Raw genomic sequence first — 13,183 nt, forward strand, 5'->3', positions numbered from 1 at the left:
ATGCTCCTTCCTAGCTTTGTCTCATTTATGGCACCTTAATTGTAACTGTTTATCTGGCAAAAGGAAAAATTCCCACTTTTTCCAGGAGACATTTCTTAAATCTTAAACTACATTGTCATTTTAGTTGCAAAAATGTTTCATATTTTAGCCAAATATTTATAGTAAGAATTCAGAATTTGTTTACACATTAAAATGGTTCGTATGACATATGTCTCCTACTCAGAAGTAGATGTTTATTTGTATAGCAAATAGGATTTCATGACATTTTATGAGTTCTCATCAAAGCCTTTAATAAAAGTGAAAAAGTTTTAAAAAAATAAGTCATGGTGAGCTATGAATTATCAAATAACAAATTAATAATACTGCATTGCATATTTAAAAGTAGTAGGAGATGGGGCGCCTGGGTGGCTCGGTCGGTTAAGCATCTGACTCGATTCTGGCTCTGGTCATGATCTCACGGTTTGTGAGACTGAGCCCTGCGTCGGGCTCTGTGCTGACAGCATGGAGCCCGCTTTGGACTCTCTCTCTGCCTCTCTCTCTACCCTTCCCCTGCTCATGTTCGCTCCCTCTCCCCTCTCTCTCCCTCTCTCAAAATAAATAAACTTTAAAAAACGATAGCTAGAAGAGTAGATTTTTAAAGTTCTCATCATGAGGAACAAATGTAACCATACACGGTGCTGGATGTTAACTAGATTTATGGCGGTGATCATTTTGCAATATTTACAAATATTGAATCATTACATTGTATACCTGAAGATAATATAATGTTATGTCAATTCTACCTTAACAAAAAACCCTGAAATTTCTGCATGCCAAAAAACCACCATAACCAAAGTTCAATCAATTATAAAAAATGTTTAAAAGACTATGGGGAATATTAATTATATAATTAATATTCAGAATATGTGAAGAACGCCTGTAAGCCCACAGCAACAACAGAAGACCACCAACCCAACAGAAAACGAACCAGGAATATGAACCACAGTGAGGAAAGTAGGAGAAATCTGACAAGAGACCCCTCGTCACTAACAACCAGGGAGTGAGAGTGAGAACCACAATGCAATACTGATGCTCTCGCGGGAGAGGGGCAGAAATGAGCAAGCGTGAGGACCCCAAGCATGAGAAGATGTGGAAACGGACGTTCCCCTGCCCTGCACATGGGTGAGTAAACACCTACAACCACAGTGGGAGGCGATTTGGCAAGACGACTTTTCAAATTTTAAATCTCACGTACCATGACCTAACTCTTCCACTTCTTGATACATACCGATCAGAAACATTTTTCCATGCATGCAGGGAGGTATATACACACTTGCTTATACCAACATTACATATTTTTTAAATGTTTATTTATTTTTGAGAGAGAAACAGAGTATGAGCAGAGGAGGGTCAGAGAGAGGGAGACAAAGAATCTGAAGCAAGCCCCAGGCTCCAAGCTGTTACCCCAGAGTCCAACACGGGGCTTGAACTCACAAATCTATGAAATCGTGACCTGAGCCAAAGTCAGACGCCACCTGAGCCACTCAGGCGCCCCATGACAGCATTATATTTTTTAATGTTTATTTATTTCTGAGGGGGAGAGAGAACGTGAGCAGTGGAAGGTACGGATAGAGGGAGACAGGATCTGAAGGGGTCTCGTATGAGCTCCACGCGAGGCTTGAACTCAAGAACTGTGCGATAATGACCTGAGCCGAAGTCAGACACTCAACTGACTGAGACACACAGGCGCCCCATAAGACAGCGTTATTTATAAGAGCAGAAGCAGGAGACACAAGCTAAATGTCACCGATAGGGGGCTGGTCAAATACATTATGATAAGGCCACACAATGAAATAACACACCGCATTAGATAACCAGCAAGTCACACAGGGAGACCGCCATGATTACACCCGGGTGAGGACATGCAGTTCTCCATGACAACCACACACTTTCTCAGGCAGGTGTACGTGTCCATGCAGTGGCCCCCCAGGGAGCAGAGGGGGATTAGGCTGCTGAAAGAAGAGGAGCAAAAAGGTGGTTTCCCTGTTCAATTTCTTTTTTTTTTTACAAGTAGAATATGCTTATGTGCTGTTCACATAATTCAAAAATATGAATTAGAAAAACAAATGAAAACCAGAAAAATAGAAATAAAAGTCAGGAGTCAGGGCTCGTGGTGGGGATAAAAAATAGAAACATAAAACTCCAGGTAACAGTGATCTATAAAATTATCATAGTTGAAATTTGCATTTTGTTCCGGGCTTCCTGGCAGGCCTGGGGAAAATGGAAATGTGACCTGAGAGACCCCAGATTGTGAGGAAGGTGAAAACCACCTAGCATGGTTAGGGATTTTCTCATATGGTTGGTTTTAGCTTTCTAAACCAAACTAACATGGAATATCCTAAATTTAGCCTTTGGTTACCTGCCGGGCCTGTGGAGGGGGTTGGGCAAGCACCCAGTGGGGACAACTCTGGTGAGTGACAGACGCTTCTGGGTGGGGGTTGCAAAGCTACCATAAATTGTGTGGGCTGAAGCAGAATTCCAAAATTCTGTGACCCGCTATTGGTTAAGTTTGGATTATATCACTCAGATCCAGACCCCAGAGGTATAAATTCTACCCCAGGGTCCAACCCAACCCCCCAGGTCACAGGCTGGGTAAGCCAGCCTATGATGTGTCTCTCTTTCCAGCTCTTCCAAACCCTCAATGGTAATTCATAGAAATCCCATGTAAGCTGTTTAAACAGGGCTGGGGGTCATGTTTGCCTCCCCGTATCAGCGGTACAAAGCTCAGAGAGGTGAAGCAACCTTTCTGGTGTTACACAGCTGCACCAGCATGAAGACTATAAACCCAGCGTCCTGACTCTGTGCACAGCCTGACCCAACCCTATTTACCAGATTTGACTGTAACCTAAGCACACGACTTGTCAGCAAAGTCCTAAGACATCCTACGTTCAAGTGTGTCTTTTCCTTCACACTCTTCACATGGGAGGCCAAGCACTTATCTTGCAGGGAGATTTCCAGATCGAGATCCATTTTGAAAATGACCAAAACCACCCCAGACCTAACCTGGCAAATGGCCTGGACAATCTCTAATAACTTGCTATTTAGGTTTACCTTGCTCTCATTGCAAATGGATTTGAGGTGATTTTTGCAAAGGTGTGTGAACAAGAAAATATGAAGTAAGTAAATGGTCAGAGGGGGCCATGAACGTTTCAGCTGAAACAGGGCACAGCCCTAATATGCATACACTGTAGTGCCAAAAGTGGGCTCCATATATAATCCTGAGCTTCCTAGTGGCCAAAGCAAAGAAGGAAAATGGTCAGCTTCAAGATGCTCAGATTCCACAAGATATAAACAAGTTGATTGTCCAGAAGAATGGGCTTTCTTGACTTTGAGATCCGAAGGCAATTTCTCTTATGGTTCCAAATAAAGTGGGTCTCATGGGCTGAGGGGACAATGTCCTAACAACATCCCCACAATAGTGAGGTTTCTAAAGATTTTTTTTAATTTTTTGATGTTTATTATTTATTCTTGAAAGAGAGAGAATGACCAGGGGAGGGACAGAGGGAGAGGGAAACACAGAACCCAATGCAGGCTCCAGGCTCCTAGCTGTCAGCACTGAGCCCGACGTGGGGCTCGAATCCATGAACCATTAGATCATGACCTGATGTGAAGTCGGATGTTTAGCCAACTGAGCCACCCAGGTTCTCCTGGAGCTCCTTTTTAAATAGCATCCTCCAAGCATTCAGTTGGTATCTCACCAACAGTAAACTCACTCATCGAGGGTGGGGGCCAGTCTGGGCAATGCTGGTTTGCTGCAAACAAGATGTGGCGATACAGGAACGGTAGCTCACGGATGGATGCCGGCGTTTATTCCGGAAGAAGCCCCAGGACAGTGAGGGTGACCGATGCCTCTGCAGGCAGCGCTGTCTTACCCACGGAGGAAGGACAACGTGCATTTGGATGAGACAGGCCTACTGTGCTTCTTTAAAAAAGGACGAGAACAGAAAAGGTCTTGGTTTATGACTCTGTGCCTTGTGTCTGGACAAGTGCCTCTCACGGTCGCTGCCCCTGAGGAATTTTGGCTGTTGACCCAGGCATCCTGACACAGTGAGCAGCTCCCGCCTATACATCTGGCAGCCCCGGTCGTGCACCCACTCTGCGGCTGGGGCAGTCACATCACTGCTCTGTTCCTGAGCTCTGCAGACTGCGGACTGGTAATGAAAGTCCTCACTATGCAGGTCTTCTGGAAGGCCTAGAGATCAGGTGCCAGGATGCTCTGGTTCGCTGCAGGGACCAGGAGATGCTGCGTCTCTGTCACGGGAAGGACAGGCGATTGCAGTGTGAGTCCAGGGAGCCCTGGCTCATGCCCCTTGCGTGGGTGCCGGATGCTTTCCCTGAACTCGGTCCCTCGGATCCCTCAGGTCCTCGCCAGCCCCACCGGAACCAGCTCCTACAGACCTGCAAGTCCCTTAGCAGCCAGGGGCCTGCCTGCCCAGGTGGATGTGCTGGGAAGGAATTTTAATTAAAGAGAATTCACATTTTTCTCCCACTTCTTAAGGATTTGCTTTGAGAGTTGGTAGGAATGTTATCCCTAATAAGAAAGGAGGGCCCCTGGATGACCAGAGCCCCCTTGCTTGGAGAGATCCTTGTTAAATGCTAGGCTTGCATCCACGAACACGGCCAGCCCCCTGTACCCCACTTCCAAGCCGAGGATGTTAGAGCCCCGAGAGCTAGCCTCCGTCAGCGATGGTCAGAAAATCCCAGTTTGCAGGGTTTAGGAGTTTGCCTTCTGACACTTCTGTTAACTCGCCGCTAACACTCAGGGCACTTACTAGAAGTCTGCACCACTCTTGCCCCAACTTTACCCATGGGGGAACTGAGGCACGCCCACAGCCCAGGACTTGAGTCCAGGCAGGTGACTCGAGGGCCCTGTGCTGACCTGAGAACCCACACTGGTATCGGGTCCTGGGGGGGGGGGTGCCCTTCCATGAACATGAGTGGGTCCTGGCCACTGAGCAGACGAGCTGGGCTCGAGCCCTGCCCTGCACCCCCCCCAGAACTCAGGCCCTCTGTCCCTCCCACCTGCTGACATCTAGAGCCACACGATCCAGTGCTGTAGCCGCTACCTGACATGGCTACTTAAATTTAAATTGAATGAAATTGAATTAAAATTTCAGTTCTGGGCTCTGTAACTTCACTGGCAGCCCCATTGGAAGGTGGGGAGGCAGAATAGCTCCGTCACTGTAGAAAGTTCTGTTGGTCAGCACTGGCTAGAGCACCATGTCTTTCCACTTGCCGGAGGAGGTCGGTGGGCTCGGTGAGCAAGCCATTGGGACTTGGGGGAGGGGGCACACCTCCAGGTGCACTGGCAGGTCGAGCTGTTGAACCCTCGGCACATGAGGGCCTCCCCAGCCTGTTACCGTCCTGCCTTGAGTCAGGCTCAACGCCTAAGCCAATGCTTGCCCTCCTGCTCCCAGAGAGGTCAGAAGTGAGCAACCGGGCCCAGCCACCTAAGGTCAGCAGTTTCCAGTCCAGCAGGTCTAGGATGGGCCTCCTATTTGCAGAATTCAGTGAGCCCTGTGTCCACGTGGCCAGCCGGGCCCACCCTCCAGAGGCAGCTGGACATCCCAGCCCACGCTCTGGGACCCTTCTCTCTCTTCCCAGCCAGAAATCGGCCCCTGGTTAACAAGGACAGCAGACCCCCCCCCCGCCCCACCCAGAGAGGGTCAGCATCTGCCTGTGCGAGAGCCTTCACCTCCCCTGTGCGCAGGTGTGCGAGCACGTGCACCTGTGTGTCTACACGGATGTCTGTGCGTGTGTGCCTGTGTACCCGTGCATTTGTGCCTGTATTGTCCTGGCTGGAGGCTGTGCAGGCCGTGGACCTTCCCCCCACCACCCCGGCACACACCGACGGCAAGGAGAACATCTGCGTTCCCAGCCCAGGCCAGCAAGCTCTGGCTTCAAGGACTTCATGCAGGAAGCCCCAGCACGTGAAAGATGATACTACTGAACTCAGGCCCAGCCTGGCCGCTTATGAAGAAGGCTTAGCTTTGTGCCCTGTAAAATGGGCACAGTAAACGCCCCCAACACATAGCACCAGCATCAATCTCTCAGCCCAGTGCTGGGCTCACGGCTCGTGTGCAGGAAATTCTTAGTCGTGTTGCCTTCTCAGATCATAAACGCAGTAGAACCTTCCATCATTAAGCTCCTACTATGAACAGGAGCCCGACTGAGCACTTTACACGCATTACCTCCTCGGATGGCCCCTGCACCGTAAGAGGTGACATGCTGTTACTCCCATCTGTCCAACAAGGAGCTAGAAGCCAGCAAGGGCTCATAGCCACATGGCTGTCTGATGGCCCACCCCCAGCACTGCCTCTCCCCGCTTCCTGCAAGTGCCAGGGTCCGAGCAGGTAGGGGGAGCCCCAAGAGGGAAGAAACGCACAAGAGGTGACTGCCAAGGACATGGACTGGAAGGCAGAGCTCAGGGTTTCCTTCCTCAGCTCTGAGGCCACCATGGAGCACCTACTGTGTACCAGAGACTGCAGTCCCTGCAGGGGGGAGGGAAGTTAAGAATAAGACCCTCCAGGGACTGCCCCAGGAATGCCACTGCTGAGAAGAGAAGGCAGTGGGAGGCAGCCTGCACGGTCAGCTGGGCAAGGGGCATCTCCCTGCACCATGGAGGCCGAGGGCAGGACACCTGCCCGGCCTGTCGTGGAAGACAGATGAAGAGCAGAAGGGCCAGAGGGAGTGGGTTTCGAGCTCAAGGTCTCCAACCACCCTTCTTCCGTACAAAGATTCCCCACCTAGCGGCTCCCAGGCCCCAGATTCCATTGCTGGAGACTCATCCACTCCTTGGGGGGGTGAGGGGGAATTCTGCCTCTGAGGCCACCCATCTCTAAAAGAAAGAGTTGGAGCCACCAAGGAGAGACCAGGCCTTGGGGAGGGGTGGCCCCTTCTGGGAGCAGGGAACTGGACTCTGAGAGAACAGCACACGGGATGGACACGTTTTGATGAGACATGGGGGGAGGGGCAGGGGGCCATGCCAGAGTGGGGGGCTGAGCCCCCAAGTAGGAGCCAGGGAGATGGGCCACGGTGCCCCCACCAGAGGGCTGCCTGGGGCACTGCAGGCGACGCCAGGCAGGCTGACTGGTGAACACAATGACTTCATTTTCAGATTATTATTATTTAAACACGGAAAAATGAAGAAAGACAAAAGGAGTTTATTTTGGCAACTTGACTTTCAGCTTCAGGACAGTCGGCCTAGGGTTTTCCCCCAGCGTTTTTGTTCCCCTGGATCTTGGGTATTTGGCTGGGGGGGGGGGACTAGGAGGGGCCAGGAGCAGGTGAGACTGGGCGCGGGGGGAGGGGAGGAGGTCACGTGGACGTTTGTTTTCCTACCAGAGACCAAATAACTGGAGTGGCTACTTCATTTTAACTGCACTACCTGGTGGACTGAAATATTGCTTTGGGATTTTTTTTTCCTTCCTGGTGTTTGCTATGATTCTCTTCAAGCTCTGCCTCTGCCTCCACCATGGGGTGTGGCCCTAAGCAACAAGTGTTCCTCTGAGCCAAGTCTCATAGCATGTGTACAGTGAGGGCTAGATTACATACCCTCAGCCTAGCCCTGCAGGGTCCTGGAGTCAATGTCCAGCACCTGCTCAGGCTCAGCCCACCTCCACCCCCTGAACACAAGCCTTCTTTCCCATCCCCTCCCCATCAGTGAATACATTTCCCAAGGCTTGTCCCCAGCCCTCTGTCCCAAACCCCTCTGGCTGCCACAATCCCTATAACTCTACTGCTTGGAGCCACATTTTGCAAAGGGCAGAGGAGAAGATTTGAACCCTGCCCTGCCTCTTACCTGCTGTGTGCTGTCAGGCAAGCCCCTCTCCCTCTGTCAGCACCTGTGCTTTCATCTAAGGGCTGGGGGAGCTGTCCCCTCCATGAAGTGGTGTGGTGAATCTGCAGGCTGCTCTGGTGCAACTGGGCACACCAGCCAGGCGTAAACGTCAGCTCCTGTCAACGTCGCCCCCCACCTGCCTGTCAGCACTGGGATGGGCCTGCTCTGTCCCACGCTCAGGGGGACGCTCCCAGGGCAGCCACCGTGTCTCCCCGGAGCCCTGGATTGATGAGAATTCTTCCGGAGGCCCAGTGTCCTCTCCGAAGGCAGCAGGACTCAGCAGAGGCAGCCTCAGGCCCCCGGGCATGGCATTTAGGGAGGCACCCATCCAGGTCCATGCAAGCACAAGGTGGGGCTCACTTGTGCCACCCGAGTCCTTTCCTGCTTTGGGACCTGAACAAGGAGATGCAGCCGTCTGTCCCCGCCATTCACTCTGGCTTGTCCCCGGATGAAGGGGGGTTTCCCCCACGAAATGGGGGTGTGAGTGCCAGAGCCTCCTTTCTCCCTCTGCTCATTTATGCATCAGCCAGACGGGTGGACCTTTGAGAGCAGGCTCTGTGTAGTCCTGTTCTCCCCCAAAACTGGAGCAGAGCCCGCATGCAGTAGGCACTTAAGAGACAGAGGCTGAGCCAGTGCACCGAAGAATACACACTCCACTATTCTTATATCCATCCGTCTGTCTACCTCTCCCCCCAGGGCACATAGCAGAACAGAGCGCTGATCTGGGAGCCCACAGAGAGAAGGCAGCCCCTCGCTGCCCCCTCGATGCCTGAGAGCAAATATGAGTGTGAGTGTGTGTGGAAGAGAGTATGGGTGAGAAAGAGAGAGGAATGCGTGTGTGTGTGTGTGTGTGTGTGGGTGGGTGGCTGGGTGGGTGGGTGTGTCCTGACCCCCTTCTCCACTGCCCTACAGAAAAGTGACCCAACGGCCAGGGGCCCTGCCAGGGGCTGTCCGGCAGATACCAGCAGAGAAAAGGCAAGGTCATGTCTGACACAGAGGAATTTCTCCATAAATCAGGAGTACCCACCCAGCAGTGGGGCCTGGGCGGGGACAGCTCTTTATCTGTCCGGAGCATCTGTGAGTGGACAGGCTTCAGCCTCCCAGGACTAAAGGTTTGTGAGAGGAAATCCTGGCTGGTCCCTGTGGATGGCGAGAGCTGTGACAGCTTTTTTCCCCTCCTGGCCCCTGGCCAACCTCCATCACTGTGACCCTGTCTCAGCAAAGTCACGGGGAGGCTGACCACAGGGCAGAGGCCCACCGCAGCCCACAATCAGGTCATACATCCACCCTTGGAATTCCTGAGGGCGATGAAAGAGATGAGTGGAATGGCTGGTGCAAAGCTGTGTGACAGTAATAACAAACTATAGCACCCGCTGCATTAACTGAGTGCTTACTATGTGTAGGCACTGGGCTGACTTTTGCCTATACCTTATCTCATTCAATCCAAAAATATCCATGTAAGTCAGGTACTATTCCCATTCCCGTTTTACAGATGAAGAGACTGAGGTTCAGAATGAAACTCCTCCTCTCCAAGCCTCAGTTTCTCCACCTAGAAAGGGAAACTAGGATACCTTTTCAGAGTAAGAGGGGTTTCTGCAAGAGTCTGGGAGGATCACACAGCAGTTTTGAGTACTTAGCTTGGGGTGCCTGGGTGGCTCAGTAGGTAGAGCGTCCGACTGCGGCTCAGGTCATCATCTCTCGGTTCATGAGTCCGAGCCCCACGTTGGGCTCTATGCTGACAGCTCAAAGCCTGGATCCTGCTTTGGATTCTGTGTCTCCTGCTCTCTCTGCCCCTCCCCCACTCACATTCTGTCTCTCTCTGTCTCTCTACACCCTTGCACTCTGTCTCTTGCACCCTACAAGGTAGGCCCTGCTACCAACCCTGGTCCCAGAGGAGGAAACTGAGGCTCAGAGGTGCTAGGCAGCATCCCTCCCACCATTAGCAAGTGGCCTGCCAGGATTCAGACCCACAGCCAATTCTGTGCCTCTGTTGCTATTTACTGTCAGAGTTACGGGGTGGGAATGCACAAAGCAAGCAGCTCTGAGTTCAAACCCCAACTCCACCACCAACTACCTGCAGGATTACGAGCAGCAGTGGGGAGAAATCCTCTCTGAGCCTCAGTTTCCTCATTTGTCAGGCGGGGCTCGGATATGACCCCGAGGAGGGCTGTGGGGTCTGAGTGAAACAACGGGGACTGAGAGAAGGAGCCCAACATGGGGTCCAAAACATCGGCGCACTGAATCATCAGCCCTAAGTCCCACCAAATGGACCAGGGACAGAGTAGGGGCCTTAACTGAATGGGGTTTACTTTTTCTCACATGTCAAGAAGTCCAGAGGTGGGCAACCCAGGACCAGTACCTTAGCCCCATGCACTGCTGGGTGTGCTTTTCCTCTCTGCCATCCTGGCATGTAGCCTTCTCCCTCCTGCCCGGAAGATGGCCACTCCGTCTCCAGACATGACTGAGGCTGCAGACAGGGCAAGTGGGGAAGGGTGGCGGGGGGGGGGGGTCATGGGGATGTACCAGCCGGCTAGCTCCCGTGCGTCTGGCACATAGGAATTTACCCAGATGCCCCCGATGGCACACCTCTGCTTACCACCGGCCAGACCTAAGTCATGTCATCACTCCTAGCTGCAAAGGTGTCTGAGAAGGAGAGAATGCCCCCAAACTGAACCGGGCTTCTGATGGAGAGGAGGAGAGAGAAGGGGCATGAGGGCACCCAGCTGTCCTGACCACCCAGATAGCCAGTCAGGGCAGCCCCTCGTCCCTGCCTTCCAGGCACCCTCACACATGCAGATCAGGTTTTCCTCTGGCAGGAGCCTGGTTATTATGAACATCTGGACCTGTCCATCTTGGTTGACCTTGATTTTCATTTAGAAAACACCTGCTTTCCCAGAATCGAAACACGTGGGAAATCCAAATAGCCAGAACACACTTCCTGTCCCAGAACATTCCAGGTGCCATAGAATGGTGCTTGATTTTTCAGAAATGCAAGGTGACATGCCCGCCTGGTGCTGGAATCCCAGCTGACCCATCCTTTCCTGACACTGTGGTCCACAGTGAATGCATGTAGATCTGACGGCTTACAAAGCTGGAGCTGCACTCCGAATGACCGAGAATGCTTACCATCAGGGTCATCGGAGTGGTGAGGCTAGGACTCCGTACCCCGGCGGCCTGGCTCTTCACAAACCCCTTTCAAAGGGATCCTCTCCCTGAGACCTGGGAGTCTGCGAGGTGCAGGGCTTCAGAGATCCAGGCTAGACTCAGGGCATTTCATCCAGTCCCAAGAGGGTTATTTCAAAGACACTGAGGCTCAGAGAGGTGAACACGTTTTTCCACAGCTACTGTGTTAGAGAATAGCGGAGTCAGCATTCAAACCCAGTGGCCAACACAACACTCCTCTCCCCTCTGTCCTAGAAAGCTCCGGATCAACTTTCACATTGGACGCATGGGGAAACTGAGGCCCACAGGTGGGAGGTGACTTGGCCAGACACAAAGCCTGTTTGACAAAAATTTGGGGGTCAAAGAGCTTTGATAGGTTTCTCATCACCTTAGTCATCTCAGTTGATTTTTCTAAAAGAAAGAAGAAGGAGGAGGAAGGGGGGAGGAGAAAGTAAATTCTGGATCTTGCATCATCATATCGCCACATGGAAAGGGAAAATTCACTTTTTTCTGCCTGAATTATACTTCTCCCAAAGTTCCACATGCTCACTTCTTTCACTTCTTGGAAGTTTTCTCCTGAAATGGCTGCTCTCTCCAAGTCATTCGCTGCTTATTTTCTTCCTAGCACCTAGAACTAAAGGGTTGATGTGGTATATTTGTGTCTATCTGTTCATCTTGTTCTCTCACTCCAGGATAGGAAGTCCATAAGGACTTCCATTTCTTGCTCTATCCCCAGTGCCTAGAACAGTGCCTGGCCCATAGGAGACCCTCAAAAAAAAACGTCAGTTAAGGGAAAGATGGAATTTTATCAACCCAGTGAAAACCCTGTGCCAACAGAATAATTGGAGGCCAACATGGTGATTGATGTCTGCAGTTCATTAAACTTCCTCGGGCTGGTGACCAGTTCTAAAGCTGTGAGAAATTGCACACAATATTTAGCTACAAATAGGTAGATGTAATCCAACTGTCTTGAGGCAGTTTATTTCTTTTCCTTTTTTTAAAGTTTGTTTGTTTTGAGGGAGTGCGAATGCAAGTGGGGGAGGGGCAGAAAGAGAATTCCCAGCAGGCTCTGCACTGTCAGCACAGAGCCCAACTCAGAACTTCCGCACAGAGCCCGACTCGAAGCTCAATCTCAATCCCATGGCCTGGGATCATGACATGAGCAAAATCAAAACTCAGACAATTAACCGACTGAGCCACCCAGGTACCCCCTTATTTCTATTATTTTAAGTTAAATTTCTGCCCTTCGGACATGTTTCTCAGAATTACTGTGTAGCCGGGGCATTATGGGCTCTTCTCTCTACGTCAAGAGTGACTTAACAAAGCCCAGAGACATTTTTGGTTGTTTCAGCTGAGGAAGGAGTAGTAGGTGGAGGTGAGAGATGCTATCAAATGTCCTATGATGCACCAGACAGCCCCACAACAAAGAATGATCTGGCCCCACGTCTCCATTGTACAACAGTTAAGAAACCCTGTTCTCCATAAACTTATGAGAGTGTTACTGGGTCTTTGGTGAAAAAAAGTCAGACTCACATATATTCATGAATAAATGCATCGACATTGATTTGGCCCTGCCTCTATGCCACGGGTGGTGTCAGGAATTGGGGAAGGTACTCGAAAAATAAAAAATAAAATAAAATCACATACAAGCTTTACCCTTGAGAAGTTCATCAATGCCCGATCTGGCTAGAGATCTGAAGTCAGATCTTCTTCCTTCTGCATAAGCTTTCTGTCTGGATGAGGAAGTGGTTTAGCTTTCCAGATGAAGAAAACCCAACGTTTTCCTTTAAAATGTTTTCTATGGATCAGCTGGGTGGCTCAGTCAGTTAAGCATCCAACTCTTGATTTTGGCTTGGGTCATGATCTTTAAATTTGTGAGTTCGAGCCCCACATCAGGCTCTGGGTTGACAGTGTGAAGCCTGCTTGGGATCCTCTCTCTCCCTCTCACTCTGCTCCTCCCCCAACTAGGGCTTGTTCTCTCTCAAAATAAATAAATAGGCATTAAAAAAAAATAAAATGTTTTCTACCTGCCTTATTCATGGACTATATTCTACCTCCATTATCAGGTCCCTGCCATCTTGAAAAATGGCAGACACAATGGTCATACCTCAGTGTAGCCATAGTGAGTGGTATCATTGTTTC

The 13,183-nt window shown here is 50.8% G+C and overlaps 1 pseudogene; it reads left to right on the top strand.

Annotated features, from left to right (window-relative positions):
- The window catches only part of LOC115287045, a 9,417-nt pseudogene extending 618 nt beyond the window's left edge, over window positions 1–8,799 (top strand).
- The last annotated feature ends 4,384 nt before the right edge of the window (window positions 8,800–13,183 follow it).

Source organism: Suricata suricatta, chromosome 3 (genome assembly GCF_006229205.1).
Source record: "Suricata suricatta isolate VVHF042 chromosome 3, meerkat_22Aug2017_6uvM2_HiC, whole genome shotgun sequence".
Classification (NCBI taxonomy): Eukaryota; Metazoa; Chordata; class Mammalia; order Carnivora; family Herpestidae; genus Suricata; species Suricata suricatta.